Source organism: Panulirus ornatus, chromosome 71 (assembly GCF_036320965.1).
Source record: "Panulirus ornatus isolate Po-2019 chromosome 71, ASM3632096v1, whole genome shotgun sequence".
Lineage (NCBI taxonomy): Eukaryota > Metazoa > Arthropoda > Malacostraca > Decapoda > Palinuridae > Panulirus > Panulirus ornatus.
The window spans coordinates 5,307,058-5,326,165 of record NC_092294.1 but is presented as its reverse complement, the minus strand read 5'-3'; positions in this window follow the sequence as shown (position 1 = coordinate 5,326,165).

Genomic DNA, 19,108 nt, shown 5'->3' with positions numbered 1-19,108 from the left:
TAATAATACTAATAATGATAACAATAACGATAATGATAGTAATAATGATATTGATAATGATAATAATAATGATAATAATAGTAATAATAATGACAACAATAATAATGATAATAATAATAATAATAATAATAATAATAATAATAATAATAATTATGATTATGATAATAATGATAATACTGATGATAATAATAATAATGATAATAGTAATAATAATAATGATAATAATACTGATAATGATAATGATAATGATTATAATTATAACAGACATAATCACCAGCGACTCACAGCTCCTCCTTGGCCACGAACCCACGAGCTGGGTCATCCGTGCACCTCACACGGAGTCATGACCACGTCACCATAATGCAGGGTGTATATGTAGGCAGTCATCCCTGACGTCCCCTTCCTCTCTCAGAGCCTTGACCCACCCCTGTCGCAGGAGCACTCACGCAAGAACGATGATTAATGTGGCAAATGTACGACTGACGCATGTGTCAGATGGGGGGAAGGGGGCGAACTGAACTGGTCTTCGAACGTTTATGTAATCATAGCGACACGGAGAAGGTATTAGCATGAAGAGATGAGGGATGGCGTTAGGTATAGACGAGTTGTGTGGGTAAGGCAGGCGTTATCAGAAGCTGGGTTCATCATGAATAAGTATTTTGCCGACAGGAATCCTGAGCGTTGAGATAAGGAACCTGAGGAACACAGCTGTTGATGGAATAAAGAGATAATGAGGTTGATCTGTCAGTGTTCATAAAGGAAATTAGAATTATCAAAGTTGCTTCGTTGATGTCACTAATACACGATATAACATTTGATTTACATACTAGTGATATATTCAAGAGGTATATATTTTGGGTCATACGGCTGTGATGGTTAGCATTGATGATATTTGCAACAAATTTATCTATGACTTACATATATTCTAAAGTGGATTCCTTCTCCAAACCATCACACAATTGCCGCAAAGGTTAAAGTTGGTGGTCATAGGCTAACACGTGTGGTTATGAAACTTCTTGCACAGCCACGTATAAACTCAGTGTATATGTGACTGTATCATTCCTCAACATCGACCTCTACATATGGACCTTCGCTAATGACAATTACCTTCAGACATATTCCCATTATGTAAAACTACTGAGCCTCTTTATCAGACCTTCATAACTTAAATGCATATGTACTTAACGCTCCGAACAGTGAAATTTTTTGTTATAACCTTTAATTAACTTTTCCTTCCCTATAATAAAAGACGTCAGGACAGTAAGTGATATAGTGTGGAGCGGGAGAAGATACAAGAACGGATGGGAATTAAACTGGATATGGCAAAGAAAAGTTGGTAGTGATTGATGAAGGGAAGCAGACTTGTACAGAAAACGTGTTCCGGACGGACAGAGGAGGGGTATATAGGTGGTCCTTTGCCCAGTAGAAAATGAGAAGGGGTAGTGTAAATGAACTTGAACGACATATTTCTTCCTGACATGGTGTGGAAGAGAGAAAAAATTTATGGTTTTGGTGAAGCTAGAAGGGTAGCATGATTAATGCCTGTGAATCCAATCCTCTATATATTAATGATACTAAGATAAAGACAAATTATATTGTTATCTATCTATCTATTTATTATACTTTGTCGCTGTCTCCCGAGTCAACAAGGTAGCGCAAGGAAACAGACGAAAGAATGGCACAACCAACTCACATACACATGTATATACATACACGTCCACACACGCACATATACATACCTATACATTTCAGCGTTTACATATATATACGTACACACATATACATATATACATATGTACAAAATTAATACTTGCTGCTTTTATTCATTTCCGCTGCCACCCCGCCACACATGAAATGACAAATACCTCCCCCCCGCATGTGCGCGAAGTAGCGCTAGGAAAAGACAATAAAGACCACATTCGTTCACACTCAATCTCTAGCTGTCATGTATAATGCACCGAAGCCACAGCTCCGTTTCCAGGCCTCACAAGACTTTCCATGGTTTACCCTAGACGCTTCTCATGCCCTGGTTCAATCCATTGACAGCACGTCGACCCCAGTATACCACATCGTTCCACTTCACTCTATTCCTTGCACGCCTTTCATCCCCCTGCACGTTCAGGCCCCGATCACTCAAAATCTTTTTCACTCCATCCTTAAACCTCAAATTTGGTCTCCCTCTTCTCCTCGTTCCCTCCACCTCTGACACATATATCCTCTTGGTCAATCTTTCCTCACTCATTCTCTCCATGTGACCAAACCATTTCAAAACACCCTCTTCTGCTCTCTCAACCACGCTCTTTTTATTTCCACACATCTCTCTTACCCTTACGTTACTTACTCGATCAAACCACCTCACACCACACATTGTCCTCAAACATCTCATTTCCAGCACATCCATCCTCCTGCGCACAACTCTATCCATAGCCCACGCCTCGCAACCATACAACATTGTTGGAACCACTATTCCTTCAAACATACCCATTTTTGCTTTCCGAGATAATGTTCTCGACTTCCACACATTCTTCAAGGCTCCCAGGATTTTCGCCCCCTCCCCCACCCTATGATCCACTTCCGCTTCCATGGTTCCATCCGCTGCCAGATCCACTCCCAGCTATCTAAAGCACTTTACTTCCTCTAGTTTTCTCCATTCAAACTTACCTCCCAATTGACTTGACCCTCAACCCTACTGTACCTAATAACCTTGCTCTTATTCACATTTACTCTTAACTTTCTTCTTTCACACACTTTACCAAACTCAGTCACCAGCTTCTGCAGTTTCTCACATGAATCAGCCACCAGCGCTGTATCATCAGCGAACAACAACTGACTCACTTCCCAAGCTCTCTCATCCCCAACAGACTTCATACTTGCCCCTCTTTCCAAAACTCTTGCATTCACCTCCCTAACAACCCCATCCATAAACAAATTAAACAACCATGGAGACATCACACACCCCTGCCGCAAACCTACATTCACTGAGAACCAATCACTTTCCTCTCTTCCTACACGTACACATGCCTTACATCCTCGATAAAAACTTTTCACTGCTTCTAACAACTTGCCTCCCACACCATATATTCTCAATACCTTCCACAGAGCATCTCTATCAACTCTATCATATGCCTTCTCCAGATCCATTAATGCTACATACAAATCCATTTGCTTTTCTAAGTATTTCTCACATACATTCTTCAAAGCAAACACCTGATCCACACATCCTCTACCAATTCTGAAACCACACTGCTCTTCCCCAATCTGATACTCTGTACATGCCTTCACCCTCTCAATCAATACCCTCCCATACAATTTACCAGGAATACTCAACAAACTTATACCTCTGTAATTTGAGCACTCACTCTTACCCCCGTTGCCTTTGTACAATGGCACTATGCACGCATTCCGCCAATCCTCATGCACCTCACCATGAGTCATATATACATTAAATAACCTTACCAACCAGTCAATAATACAGTCACCCCCTTTTTTAATAAATTCCACTGCAATACCATCCAAACCTGCTGCCTTGCCGGCTTTCATCTTCCGCAAAGCTTTTACCACCTCTTCTCTGTTTACCAAATCATTTTCCCTAACCCTCTCACTTTGCACACCACCTCGACCAAAACACCCTATATCTGCCACTCTATCATCAAACACATTCAACAAACCTTCAAAATACTCACTCCATCTCCTTCTCACATCACCACTACTTGTTATCACCTCCCCATTTGCGCCCTTCACTGAAGTTCCCAATTGCTCCCTTGTCTTACGCACTTTATTTACCTCCTTCCAGAACATCTTTTTATTCTCCCTAAAATTTAATGATACTCTCTCACCCCAACTCTCATTTGCCCCCTTTTTCACCTCTTGCACCTTTCTCTTGACCTCCTGTCTCTTTCTTTTATACATCTCCCACTCAATTGCATTTTTTCCCTGCAAAAATCGTCCAAATGCCTCTCTCTTCTCTTTCACTAATAATCTTACTTCTTCATCCCACCACTCACTACCCTTTCTAATCAACCCACCTCCCACTCTTCTCATGCCACAAGCATCTTTTGCGCAATCCATCACTGATTCCCTAAATACATCCATTCGGATAGGGGAGAAAGAATACTTCCCACGTATTCCCTGCGTGTCGTAGAAGACGACTAAAAGGGAAGGGATCGGGGGGCCTGGAAATCCTCCCCTCTCGTTTCTTTTTTCCCCAAAGAAGGAACAGAGAAGGGGGCCAGATGAGGATATTCCCTCAAAGGCCCAGTCCTCTGTTCTTAACGCTACCTCGCTAAAGCGGGAAATGGCGAATAGCATGAAAAAGATATATATATATATATATATATATATATATATATATATATATATATATATATATATATATATATTATATATATATATATATAAATATATATATATATGCGTGTGTGTGTGTAAAACGTTAATCGGATGGCGCTGATTAGGGCATTCAAGTTGCTCTTACCGTCTCACTTAACATAATAAAAATCAATATAGACATCATGGTTTTTCTGAGTCCCCCCTCCAAATTTTAGCCTCGTAACATAATTGTTACGTTAATTCACTAAATAGTTCTGTAATAGGGTTTACCATTAAGGAAAACGACATTTTTACTAAATAGGGCATTCAGATCTACTCAGATATTTATGTAAAAGAGATAAAAGCACCATTATTTTTCGCTTAGCTGTTTCACATTTGTTCAGTGGAACGTTTGCTTAGTAGGGGGAAAAAATGTGAAATATGACCTTAATTTTTCGGTCGTTTTTGGCCCAGGAGAGAGAGAGAGAGAGAGAGAGAGAGAGAGAGAGAGAGAGAGAGAGAGAGAGAGAGAGAGAGAGAGAGTCTGTATCCCTCCATATTTGTTGTCTGTCTGGAATGGAACAATTGAACTTATATAGATGTGTAGGAAAACCAGAAGTGTTACTGTGACAGCTGACTGGACAAAGTTAATTATTGCTTCATTTCATAAAACTGCAGCGTAAGAATTGAATACGAGAGTTAAGGAAGCAGAATGGTTAAGGTATAAGTTACCAGCTGTGGTGAAATGAATATGTACGAACTGGTAAAGACATTGCGAGCAGAGAGAGAGAGAGAGAGAGAGAGAGAGAGAGAGAGAGAGAGAGAGTCTTCAAGAAAGATGTGGGACGACGCATGTCAGGTATTTACATTCTGTCGAAGTGCTGGAGGAAGTCAAGGGGAGGAAGGGGAGAGTGTATGATGCGGCAAATGGAATACCTGGAGAGGAGAGGGTATTAGGTGAACAGTAAAGGAGTTTGGGAAGTTTTAGTGTGTGATGACCATAGACCAATAGTCCGTCTTGTGCACGAGGATATGGTGGGTTGAATGACTGGCGTGAGATACGTGTAACGCGTCAGATTAACACAACCAAGGCTGGTCAGTGTCGTCATGGAGGATACTGTTCTTAGACTGGGAGTGAGATGGGATCGCTTGTGGTGTCTGGCTGAGTCTTGATAATGCACTGGATGTGATGCTGTAGTTTCTAAACTGCTTTTCAGTCAGGTAATTGGGAAAGTAGGTATATCTGGTGAGGTATGTCCAGGTATTTTGTATCAAGTACATTTGTCATAGAATCAAAGTTCGTGTGTTGAAATGATATATAGTAAGTAGCTCAATATTGCATTGATCTATGCAGGAGCAACGTCGTGAGGGGATATTGGAGGAAAACAGGATAATGAGTGTAGGATACTATTGTATGGAATATAAAGTGAAATGTGCTTGTTGAGCTTTAGTGAATGGAAAGGATGATATGTGTCGAATATACAAAGTCCCCTCATGCCAGGGCACTGCTCCCAGGGAACATGGTAGGTGGCAGCCACATCTCTCTGGAGGGATTTCTTGCATCTCGCTTCAGGAATTCGTAGGGACGGAGGCGGCACTGCTTTCCTCTGCCCTGAAGGGTCAATCCTTAACTCTGCGCGTAGAAAACGTACCTGGACGGAGGGAAACATGGGGTAGGCAACAGCACTAGAGTTGGATGTCCTTTACGACATAATAGGAATTAAGGAAATGATTGAACAACGAAGGAATGAGGAATACGTACCTTACAGATGCTTATGAAGCTCATGGATGATGAGTGTATGTGGTGAGTGAGTAATGAGGTAGTTGTAGAGTACCCTACATGAGGGTACACGTAGACCAAAAGGGATAGAGGAGAAAACCGGATGAGGCATCGTTGCTCGTGTGAAGTGGAATCGTGTGGTGTGCGAAGATGGAAAAGAAAACGTTGGCGTTAGTTGTACACGCTAAATCACCTCATTGTACGGAGGAAATAACAATAGAGCGTTGCAGGAATCTAGAAGACGCGTTCGCTTTTGGCGCTCGGCTGAAGATGAGGATATGTATACATGAGCGGTGAGGCTGTGAACACGTCTTATGTGAAGGTAAAATTACCTGAAATCGGTATGATGACGACACATTGTTACGGTATACTGATGGTTTGGTTTGAATTGTCATTCTTAAAATGTTCTGTGTAAGTGAAGACATTGAAGCCGAATGAAATCCTTTGTTTGATCATCTGAATGTTCCTCACACACGTAACCTCTCCTCATATGATTACTGAATCATATAAACTTGAAAATGTTTTAATGAAAGTAATTATAACCGAAGCTCTAGGGTTGTGTTTATTTAAGAGATTAATGATTCATAAGTAAGAATAAAAGGTTTAAGAAAAGACTTCCAGTTCATGGTTGTTGTGATGGAAATACTTCTATAGCTTAGGTAGCTAGTTTAGGGTGTGGATCTTTTGCGTTCATTGCATAATCCGGTTTGGTTCGGAGGTATGGCACCTTCGCAGTAAATGTACTGGCTTGATGTGAATGAGATAAATGTGCCTCATACATCTTGAACGTAATTCATTGTACTTTTTTTTACGTTTAATGAGACGACACAGACATCAGTGAACTTACCAAAACTATCGCATTAACATTATATATATATATATATATATATATATATATATATATATATATATATATATATATATATATATATTTTTTTTTTTTTTTTTTTTTTTTTTTTTTTTTTTTTTATACTTTGTCGCTGTCTCCCGCGTTTGCGAGGTAGCGCAAGGAAACAGACGAAAGAAATGGCCCAACCCCCCCCATACACATGTACATACACACGTCCACACACGCAATATACATACCTACACAGCTTTCCATGGTTTACCCCAGACGCTTCACATGCCTTGATTCAATCCACTGACAGCACGTCAACCCCTGTATACCACATCGCTCCAATTCACTCTATTCCTTGCCCTCCTTTCACCCTCCTGCATGTTCAGGCCCCGATCACACAAAATCCTTTTCACTCCATCTTTCCACCTCCAATTTGGTCTCCCTCTTCTCCTCGTTCCCTCCACCTCCGACACATATATCCTCTTGGTTAATCTTTCCTCACTCATTCTCTCCATGTGCCCAAACCACTTCAAAACACCCTCTTCTGCTCTCTCAACCACGCTCTTTTTATTTCCACACATCCCTCTTACCCTTACGTTACTTACTCGATCAAACCACCTCACACCACACATTGTCCTCAAACATCTCATTTCCAGCACATCCATCCTCCTGCGCACAACTCTATCCATAGCCCACGCCTCGCAACCATACAACATTGTTGGAACCACTATTCCTTCAAACATACCCATTTTTGCTTTCCGGGATAATGTTCTCGACTTCCACACATTTTTCAAGGCTCCCAAAATTTTCGCCCCCTCCCCCACCCTATGATCCACTTCCGCTTCCATGGTTCCATCCGCTGACAGATCCACTCCCAGATATCTAAAACACTTCACTTCCTCCAGCCTCTCACCATTCAAACTCACCTCCCAATTGACTTGACCCTCAACCCTACTGTACCTAATAACCTTGCTCTTATTGACATTTACTCTTAACTTTCTTCTTCCACACACTTTACCAAACTCCGTCACCAGCTTCTGCAGTTTCTCACATGAATCCGCCACCAGCGCTGTATCATCAGCGAACAACAACTGACTCACTTCCCAAGCTCTCTCATCCCCAACAGACTTCATACTTGCCCCTCTTTCCAAAACTCTTGCATTTACCTCCCTAACAACCCCATCCATAAACAAATTAAACAACCATGGAGACATCACACACCCCTGCCGCAAACCTACATTCACTGAGAACCAATCACTTTCCTCTCTTCCTACACGTACACATGCCTTACATCCTCGATAAAAACTTTTCACTGCTTCTAACAACTTGCCTCCCACACCATATATTCTTAATACCTTCCACAGAGCATCTCTATCAACTCTATCATATGCCTTCTCCAGATCCATAAATGCTACATACAAATCCATTTGCTTTTCTAAGTATTTCTCACATACATTCTTCAAAGCAAACACCTGATCCACACATCCTCTACCACTTCTGAAACCACACTGCTCTTCCCCAATCTGATGCTCTGTACATGCCTTCACCCTCTCAATCAATACCCTCCCATATATATATATATATATATATATATATATATATATATATATATATATATATATATATATATATATATATATAGTTAAATTATTATCATTTCAATTTATGTTCCTTCGAGTATTACGTACTTGGACTCCAGAGTTTATTGGCGATGATTTTTAGATATATTCTATTGGATCCAAGTTAAAGTACCCTAGATCTGTTATTGATAAGCCCCTTACGGTGGCAAAGAAATCATTTTATAGAGTTGAGCCCAAACCTCCCCTTGACTCCAAGAACCTTTTAGTTCTCCCTTTTACTAATGATTTTACTTTACTTCCCATTTTGCTTAAATCCTTTAATGTAAATGTTGTCTTGAGCAACAACAATGCTGTCAAGAGCATCTTAATAAGTAACTCACCAGAAAGTTCTGCAGGATGTATCGATAGAATTCCATGTAGAAATTGTAATAATCTTTATATTAGGCAGACTGGTAAAAGTCTTGCGGTTAGACTTAAGCAACGTAAATATAGTATAAGAACAGGACAAGAATCAAATTACCTTGTTTAATCATGATAAAGATTATGATTATTGTATTGAATGGATTAATGCCAATATCAGTTATTAACTCTAACTCCTGTACAATGAGAAATATCATTGAATCTTCTATTTTTGAACACGAAAAAATTGTAACATTGATATATTAGTGATGGTTTATACAAATTGGATAGCTTTATTGTTGATGAAGTTTGAAAACAGTTCTCTTTCTTATCCACGTAAGTTTATGATACGCTTGATGCCAGACTCGAACGCAACCGACCTCTATTCGTGTAGGCACTTGTTTACCAAATGGCGTCCTAGCTACGTCTCTTCATTGTATATTAACTGACTGTTATATTTCTTTCTTGCATCTCCCCTGATGATGTAATCATTACACGAAATTGCACTTGGGAACTTATCGTGTTTCATTTACCCCGTGGACTTATGGGAATATACAAATGGATGTTAATATAGTGATCACGAGTTCGATTCCTATATATAAATGTATAACAGATAACTTTAATCATGAAAGCAAGGGCCCTGGTTAGTTATATTAACTAGACTCAATGTGTCCTCTACCTAAGAGGCTGTATAGGAATGGTATCAAGCAGATTAACATACGTACAAACAAAACACATATGTGCTAATAATTGTCCCTCGTCGCTGAAAACCTGTTTGTAAAGATTATCATTATATCTGTTTGGAATTGGTAATTTCATACAATACAATATGCACCTCCGTGGTGTAGCGGTTAGCGTTACTTGACCATGAAGCATTTACCCGCCACCTGGAGATGAGCGCACAGGCTCGAATCTCGGTTGCGGTAGTTGGTGCACAGTCAACCCAGCTGTTCATCCATCCGTATGAGTCTGTTGACAAATTGGGTCCCTGGCTCTGGTTAAGTTGTATATGGAGAGAGAGAGAGAGAGAGAGAGAGAGAGAGAGAGAGAGAGAGAGCATTTGAGGTGGACCTGATCAGAGCATTCACTTGCCCGTGTCGACTCAGCTAACAAGAAGTTTAAAAATCATTAAGCCTGACGTATTTTGCGGGCGAGCCAGTCTTACCTCCCATTCTCTTTACTGACGATCCTTAATACTACTTGTGCAGGCCTGACTTTACCTCCCCCAAATGTGCTCAGGCAACTGACATAATCAGTCTATCTTTTACCTGCTCCAATGATGATCTCCACCACCAACCCAAATGTGGGCCTCATATTTCTCTGCAGTAATCACAACAACGCCATCCCTTCTATCCATTTCAGGATCTCGCATTATTTTCACCGAGACTTTTCTTGTCATTTCACTGCGTTCGAGAGGTCCTCAAGGTATTTTTCCCAAGCTAATATTAGCCCTTATATCTGATGAAGATGGATGATTTTTTTTTTTTTTTTGCTCTTGATCATATTCATCCGCCTCCATTCTCTCGTAGCATTTTCCCTCATTCTGTTAAGGAGCCTCCGTGGTGTGGCGGTCAGCATTGCTGACCGTGAAGTATCTACGGGCCGATCGGGGCTGAGTCCTTATACGTTCGAATCATGGTGGCGGTATTTGGTACACAGTCAACCCAGCTGTTCATCCTCTTTATATATATATATATATATATATATATATATATATATATATATATATATATATATATATATATATATATATATATATATATATATATATACATATATATATATATATATATATATATATATATATATATATATATATATATATATATATATATATATATATATATATATATATATATATATATATATATATATATATATATATATATATATATATATATATATATATATATATATATATATATATATATATCTTTCCATAGCCAGAGGTTGAACCATTATGTGACATTCATTTTTTTTTTTTTTCATTCATTTCAAGCTAAAAGTTTGTTTCTAAATTGTTCTTACATTTTTCATATGTATATATATGTATGTGTGTGTGTGTGTGTGTATGTGCATATGTGTGTGTGTGTGTGTGTGTGTGTGTGTATATGTATATATATATGTATATTATCCCTGGGGATAGGGGTGAAAGAATACTTCCCACGTATTCCTCGCGTGTCGTAGAAAGCGACTAGAGGGGACGGGAGCGGGGGGCCGGAAATCCTCCCCTCCTTGTATTAACTTTCTAAAATGGGAAACAGAAGAAGGAGTCACGCGGGGAGTGATCATCCTCCTCGAAGGCTCAGAGTGGGGTGCCTAAATGTGTGTGGATGTAACCAAGATGTGAAAAAAGGAGAGATAGGTAGTATGTTTGAGGAAAGGAACCTGGATGTTTTGGCTCTGAGTGAAACGAAGCTCAAGGGTAAAGGGGAAGAGTGGTTTGGAAATGTCTGGGGAGTGAAGTCAGGGGTTAGTGAGAGGACAAGAGCAAGGGAAGGAGTAGCAATACTCCTGAAACAGGAGTTGTGGGAGTATGTGATAGAATGTAAGAAAGTAAATTCTCGATTAATATGGGTAAAATTGAAAGTTGATGGAGAGAGGTGGGTGATTATTGGTGCATATGCACCTGGGCATGAGAAGAAAGATCATGAGAGGCAAGTGTTTTGGGAGCAGCTAAATGAGTGTGTTAGCGGTTTTGATGCACGAGACCGGGTTATAGTGATGGGTGATTTGAATGCAAAGGTGAGTAATGTGGCAGTTGAGGGAATAATTGGTATGCATGGGGTGTTCAGTGTTGTAAATGGAAATGGTGAAGAGCTTGTAGATTTATGTGCTGAAAAAGGACTGATGATTGGGAATACCTGGTTTAAAAAGCGAGATATACATAAGTATACTTATGTAAGTAGGAGAGATGGCCAGAGAGCGTTATTGGATTACGTGTTAATTGACAGGCGTGCGAAAGAGAGACTTTTGGATGTTAATGTGCTGAGAGGTGCAACTGGAGGGATGTCTGATCATTATCTTGTGGAGGCTAAGGTGAAGATTAGTATGGGTTTTCAGAAAAGAGGAGTGAATGTTGGGGTGAAGAAGGTGGTGAGAGTAAGTGAGCTTGGGAAGGAGACCTGTGTGGGGAAGTACCAGGAGAGACTGTGTACAGAATGGAAAAAGGTGAGAACAATGGAAGTAAGGGGAGTCGGGGAGGAATGGGATGTATTTAGGGAATCAGTGATGGATTGCGCAAAAGATGCTTGTGGCATGAGAAGAGTGGGAGGTGGGCTGTTTAGAAAGGGTAGTGAGTGGTGGGATGAAGAAGTAAGAGTATTAGTGAAAGAGAAGAGAGAGGCATTTGGACGATTTTTGCAGGGAAAAAATGCAATTGAGTGGGAGAAGTATAAAAGAAAGAGACAGGAGGTCAAGAGAAAGGTGCAAGAGGTGAAAAAAAGGGCAAATGAGAGTTGGGGTGAGAGACTATCAGTAAATTTTAGGGAGAATAAAAAGATGTTCTGGAAGGAGGTAAATAGGGTGCGTAAGACAAGGGAGCAAATGGGAGCTTCAGTGAAGGGCGTAAATGGGGAGGTGATAACAAGTAGCGGTGATGTGAGAAGGAGATGGAATGAGTATTTTGAAGGTTTGTTGAATGTGTCTGATGACAGAGTGGCAGATATAGGGTGTTTTGGTCGAGGTGGTGTGCAAAGTGAGAGGGTTAGGGAAAATGATTTGGTAAACAGAGAAGAGGTAGTAAAAGCTTTGCGGAAGATGAAAGCCGGCAAGGCAGCAGGTTTGGATGGTATTGCAGTGGAATTTATTAAGAAAGGGGGTGACTGTATTGTTGACTGGTTGGTAAGGTTATTTAATGTATGTATGACTCATGGTGAGGTGCCTGAGGATTGGCGGAATGCGTGCATAGTGCCATTGTACAAAGGCAAAGGGGATAAGAGTGAGTGCTCAAATTACAGAGGTATAAGTTTGTTGAGTATTCCTGGTAAATTATATGGGAGGGTATTGATTGAGAGGGTGAAGGCATGTACAGAGCATCAGATTGGGGAAGAGCAGTGCGGTTTCAGAAGTGGTAGAGGATGTGTGGATCAGGTGTTTGCTTTGAAGAATGTATGTGAGAAATACTTAGAAAAGCAAATGGATTTGTATGTAGCATTTATGGATCTGGAGAAGGCATATGATAGAGTTGATAGAGATGCTCTGTGGAAGGTATTAAGAATATATGGTGTGGGAGGCAAGTTGTTAGAAGCAGTGAAAAGTTTTTATCGAGGATGTAAGGCATGTGTACGTGTAGGAAGAGAGGAAAGTGATTGGTTCTCAGTGAATGTAGGTTTGCGGCAGGGGTGTGTGATGTCTCCATGGTTGTTTAATTTGTTTATGGATGGGGTTGTAAAGGAGGTAAATGCAAGAGTCCTGGAAAGAGGGGCAAGTATGAAGTCTGTTGGGGATGAGAGAGCTTGGGAAGTGAGTCAATTGTTGTTCGCTGATGATACAGCGCTGGTGGCTGATTCATGTGAGAAACTGCAGAAGCTGGTGACTGAGTTTGGTAAAGTGTGTGGAAGAAGAAAGTTGAGAGTAAATGTGAATAAGAGCAAGGTTATTAGGTACAGTAGGGGTGAGGGTCAAGTCAATTGGGAGGTGAGTTTGAATGGAGAAAAAACTGGAGGAAGTGAAGTGTTTTAGATATCTGGGAGTGGATCTGTCAGCGGATGGAACCATGGAAGCGGAAGTGGATCATAGGGTGGGGGAGGGGGCGAAAATTTTGGGAGCCTTGAAAAATGTGTGGAAGTCGAGAACATTATCTCGGAAAGCAAAAATGGGTATGTTTGAGGGAATAGTGGTTCCAACAATGCTGTATGGTTGCGAGGCGTGGGCTATGGATAGAGATGTGCGCAGGAGGATGGATGTGCTGGAAATGAGATGTTTGAGGACAATGTGTGGTGTGAGGTGGTTTGATCGAGTAAGTAACGTAAGGGTAAGAGAGATGTGTGGAAATAAAAAGAGCGTGGTCGAGAGAGCAGAAGAGGGTGTTTTGAAATGGTTTGGGCACATGGAGAGAATGAGTGAGGAGAGATTGACCAAGAGGATATATGTGTCGGAGGTGGAGGGAACGAGGAGAAGAGGGAGACCAAATTGGAGGTGGAAAGATGGAGTGAAAAAGATTTTGTGTGATCGGGGCCTGAACATGCAGGAGGGTGAACGGAGGGCAAGAAATAGAGTGAATTGGAGTCATGTGGTATACAGGGGTTGACGTGCTGTCAGTGGATTGAAGCAAGGCATGTGAAGCGTCTGGGGTAAACCATGGAAAGCTGTGTAGGTATGTATATTTGCGTGTCTGGACGTGTGTATGTACATGTGTATGGGGGGGGGGGTTGGGCCATTTCTTTCGTCTGTTTCCTTGCGCTACCTCGCAAACGCGGGAGACAGCGACAAAGTATAAAAAAAAAAAAAAAAAAAAAAAAAAAAATCTTTTCTTTTCTTTCAAACTATTCGCCATTTCCCGCATTAGCGAGGTAGCGTTAAGAACAGAGGACTGGGCCTTTGAGGGAATACCCTCACCTGGCCCAATTCTCTGTTCCTTCTTTTGGAAAAAAAAAAAAAACCCGAGAGGGGAGGATTTCCAGCCCCCCGCTCCCTCCCCTTTTAGTCGCCTTCTACGACACGCAGGGAATACGTGGGAAGTATTCTTAATCCCCTATCCCCAGGGATATATATATATATATATATATATATATATATATATATATATATATATATATATATATATATATATATATATATATAAAATAAGATTGCCTTGATTAAGGCATTTATTTGCCCGTGCAAAAAATCGAACATCATGAATATGCTTCTTGTGGACCGAGATTAGAAAATAAGGAAATGTTCGCTGTTTTGGAATTATCTTTGCATGGATGACTTTCATAATCTAAAGATGCTCGAGTAAATCGTGTAAAGAAATTCACAGGTTATTCTTATACGTTTCCTGAGTGTAGGGAACAAAGAGAAGAGGGATGTCAAGATGGAGGTGGAATGATGGAGTGAAATATGCTTTGAGTGTTCGCGTCCTGGACATGGAGGAGGGTGTAGGGCGTGCAAAGGATAGAGTGAATTAAAGAGATGTGTTATACAAGTGTTGACGTGCTATCGGTGGGCTGAACCAGGATTTCTTGAGACGGGGTTTTTGTTTGGTACAGTAAATATGACAGACAGAGAGAAAATGTGAATAAGTGAGGCCCATTGTTCACCTGTTGCTGGCGCTTCGTTGCTTACGTGGGAAATCGCAAACATATATGAAAATTAAGATAAGTGATCAGAGATGGAGCAGAATGACCCAGATAAAAGATAAGGATAAAAGAAAATATGAGATATTGATTTACGTAACGAAAAGTTAGAATCAACGAATTACAAGTTAGCCAATCCAAACTTTAGGTAATTGGAAATGGGTAACACGAGCGTACCGGAGGTGTGGAATGGAGACGTTGGGAACAGAGGTCAAGATGGTAGGAAAGGAAGGGACGAGTCTAAAAGAGGAAGGTGCAGCTGACGATAAGAATTAGATACGAAGAATACGAAGATGGTGATGATATGAGTCTAAACAGAATACTCATGTAACCATACTATCGTTACGTATACCTTATACAGAGGACTTCAAAGGAATTATAACAGCAAAAGACTATTGGATCATTTCGACACAGTGATAGTGGAAGAGATCTGAAACTCATAGATCAGTGTGGTACGGGTAGAAATACATAGATATTTCAAAGAGAAAAATCTGGTAAACTTTTCATGTTAAATAATGAGTGGCAATTAATGTCAAGGGTGAAGTGAACATATGCCCAGGTCTTTATCTGTGATCCAAATGATCCGGAATTAACTCTACAGTAATGAGCTGACTATGATTAAGCAGTCAAATTATTTTTCTCTTTAGAGATTTCGTTTATATTTCCGTTTGAGAAATGATTTTGAACGTAAGGATAGATAAGTGAGGAATCTGGGAATAATGCAAAGGAAGAAGTGAGGACAATAGGAAAGAACGGAAGAGAGAAAACGGACCCCCATTTTCCTGCTGTCATAAAGGCTCAATGGCCAGAGTACGCTTTGAGGGAGTAGAGACGCCCGACGTATACGTGAATGCCACCACTCAGTCTATTCTGTTATGAAAAACTATTAAGGTTAAGTGGGTTCCGGGACCTTTATGTCTGTTCCCTTCTTGAGGAGGGTGGAGGAGGAGGAAGGCCTAGTGGGAAGAGGAGGAGGAGGAGGGGATCAGGTGATGAGGGTAGCTGTGGCACGCAGGAAGATGGCACAGAGAAGATAATAGGTTAGGTTAGGTTTGGTTAGGTTAGGTTAGGTCAGGTTAGGTTAGGTTAGGTTAGGTTAGGTTAGGTTAGGTTAGGTCAGGTTAGGTTTGGTTAGGTTTGGTCAGGTTAGGTTAGGTTAGGTTAGGTCAGGTTAGGTTAGGTTAGGTTAGGTTAGGTTAGGTCAGGTTAGGTTAGGTTAGGTTAGGTTAGGTTAGGTTAGGTCAGGTTAGGTTAGGTTAGGTTAGGTTAGGTTAGGTTAGGTTAGGTTAGGTTAGGGGAAGGATTTGTCTAGTGGAGAGAGAAGAAGATGAGAGGAGGTTGAAGGAGGTGATATTGAAGGGAAGAAAGATTGAGAAGAAGTGTTGGAGGAAAAAGATGAGAGTTAAGGGAGAGAGAGTGAGGAAGATGAAGGTGAGGAATAAAAGAGATGAGGCTGGAGGGATGAGATGTATGAAGCAATCGATAGTAAGAAACAGGAAGAACAGGAGTAAGATATTGTATGGTTCACGTGAATGATAAGACTGTGACAGTCGGTCTAACAAGAGGGATGTGGAGGAGATGCAAATATATGAAAGGGATGGTAAATGGTAGGGTGAGGGACTGAGGAGATAAGAGAGATAAGCTATTGGGGGACCAATAAGAAAGATGAGGGGCATAATGAACTAAGGAGACGTGAGATGAGACATGAGGAAGTAGGTAGGCTGCAGATACGCCCTGGGGAGTGGCCATATGGAACATGAGGAGATGAAGGAAAACAGATATGGGAGGTGGTAACGGAGTGACCAGATGGGAAATGAGGACGCAGAAGATGGAGGAAAGTGAAGATAAGGGGGTGAAGGGCAGAGTGGCTGGGATACGTGGTATTGAAGGACACACAGGAAGGGAAAGATGAAGGTAAACAGAATCAGATGAGGAACGTGAGGGGAGAAAACGAAATAGATGTGAGTTAAGAAAGGAAAAGATGAAGGGATGAGGAACAGAGGAAAGGGAAGACAAGAGGTAAGGTGACTGTGGCGATGGACAATGAGATCAGTAAAATTTAGGATAACATGAGTAAACCAGATAACAAAAGGCTTCACAGTTCATGACGAGGTTATGTGCTGGAGGAGAGTAATATTAATGAATGAATGAGAGACACACTCTGATCGAAATGCAGTCGACAGACACATTTGGAAGAGGAAATTCAATAAAGAAAGAATTAAGTTTAGAATACTTTCATACTATCCTTTTTGAACATTGTCATCGTGAATTGTAAGTTTTTTACTCACTTCAAAACAGTATCATTAAACGTTTTTTCATGTTTTAATATATATTTATTAATTTTTTATGCTTTGTCGCTGTCTCCCGCGTTAGCGAGGTAGCGCAAGGAAACAGACGAAAGAATGGCTCAACCCGCCCACATACACATGTATATACATACACGTCCACACACGCAAATATACATACCTATACATCCCAAGGTACACATATATATACACACACAGACATATACATATATACACATGTACATAATTCACACTGTCTACCCTTATTTGTTCCCATCGCCACCTCGCCACACATGGAATAACAACCCCCTCCCCCCTCATGTGTGCGAGGTGACGCTAGGAAAGACACCAAAGGCCCCATTCCTTCACACTCAGTCTCTAGCTGTCATGTAATAATGCACCGAAACCACAGCTCCCTTTCCACATCCAGGCCCCACACACTTTCCATGGTTTACGCCAGACGCTTCACATGCTCTGGTTCAATCCATTGACAGCACGTCGACCCCGGTATACCACATCGTTCCAATTCACTCTATTCCTTGCACGCCTTTCACCCTCCTGCATGTTCAGGCCCCGATCACTCAAAATCTTTTTCACTTCATCTTTCCACCTCCAATTTGGTCTCCCACTTCCCGTTCCCTCCACCTCTGACACATATATCCTCTTGGTCAATCTTTCCTCACTCATTCTCTACATGTGACCAAACCATTTCAAAACACCCTCTTCTGCTCTCTCAACCACACTCTTTTTATTTCCACACACCTCTCTCACCCTTACATTACTTACTCGATCAAACCACCTAACACCACATATTGTCCTCAAACATCTCATTTCCAGCACATCCACCCTCCTGAGCACAACTCTATCCATAGCCCACGCCTCTAACCATACAACATTGTTGGAACCACTATTCCTTCAAACATACCCATTTTTGCTTTCCGAGATAATGTTCTCGACTTCCAAATATTCTTCAAGGCTCCCAGAATTCTCGCCCCCTCCCCCACCCTATGATTAACTTCCGCTTCCATGGTTCCATCCGCTGCCAGATCCACTCCCAGATATCTAAAACACTTTACTTCCTCCAGTTTTTCTCCATTCAAACTTACCTCCCAATTGACTTGACCCTCAACCCTACTGTACCTAATTACCTTGCTCTTATTCACATTTACTCTTAACTTTCTTCTTTCACACACTTTACCAAACTCAGTCACCAGCTTCTGCAGTTTCTTACATGAATCAGCCACCAGTGCTGTATCATCAGCGAACAACAAATGACTCACTTCCCAAGCTCTCTCATCCACAACAGACTGCATACTTGCCCCTCTTTCCAAAACTCTTGCATTCACCTCCCTAACAACCCCATCCATAAACAAATTAAACAACCATGGAGACATCACACACCCCTGCCGCAAACCTACATTTACTGAGAACCAATCACTTTCCTCTAGTTTTTCTAAGTATTTCTCACATACATTCTTCAAAGCAAACACCTGATCCACACATCCTCTACCACTTCTGAAACCACACTGCTCTTCCCCAATCTGATGCTCTGTACATGCCTTCACCCTCTCAATCAATACCCTCCCATATAATTTACCAGGAATACTCAACAAACTTATACCTCTGTAATTTGAGCA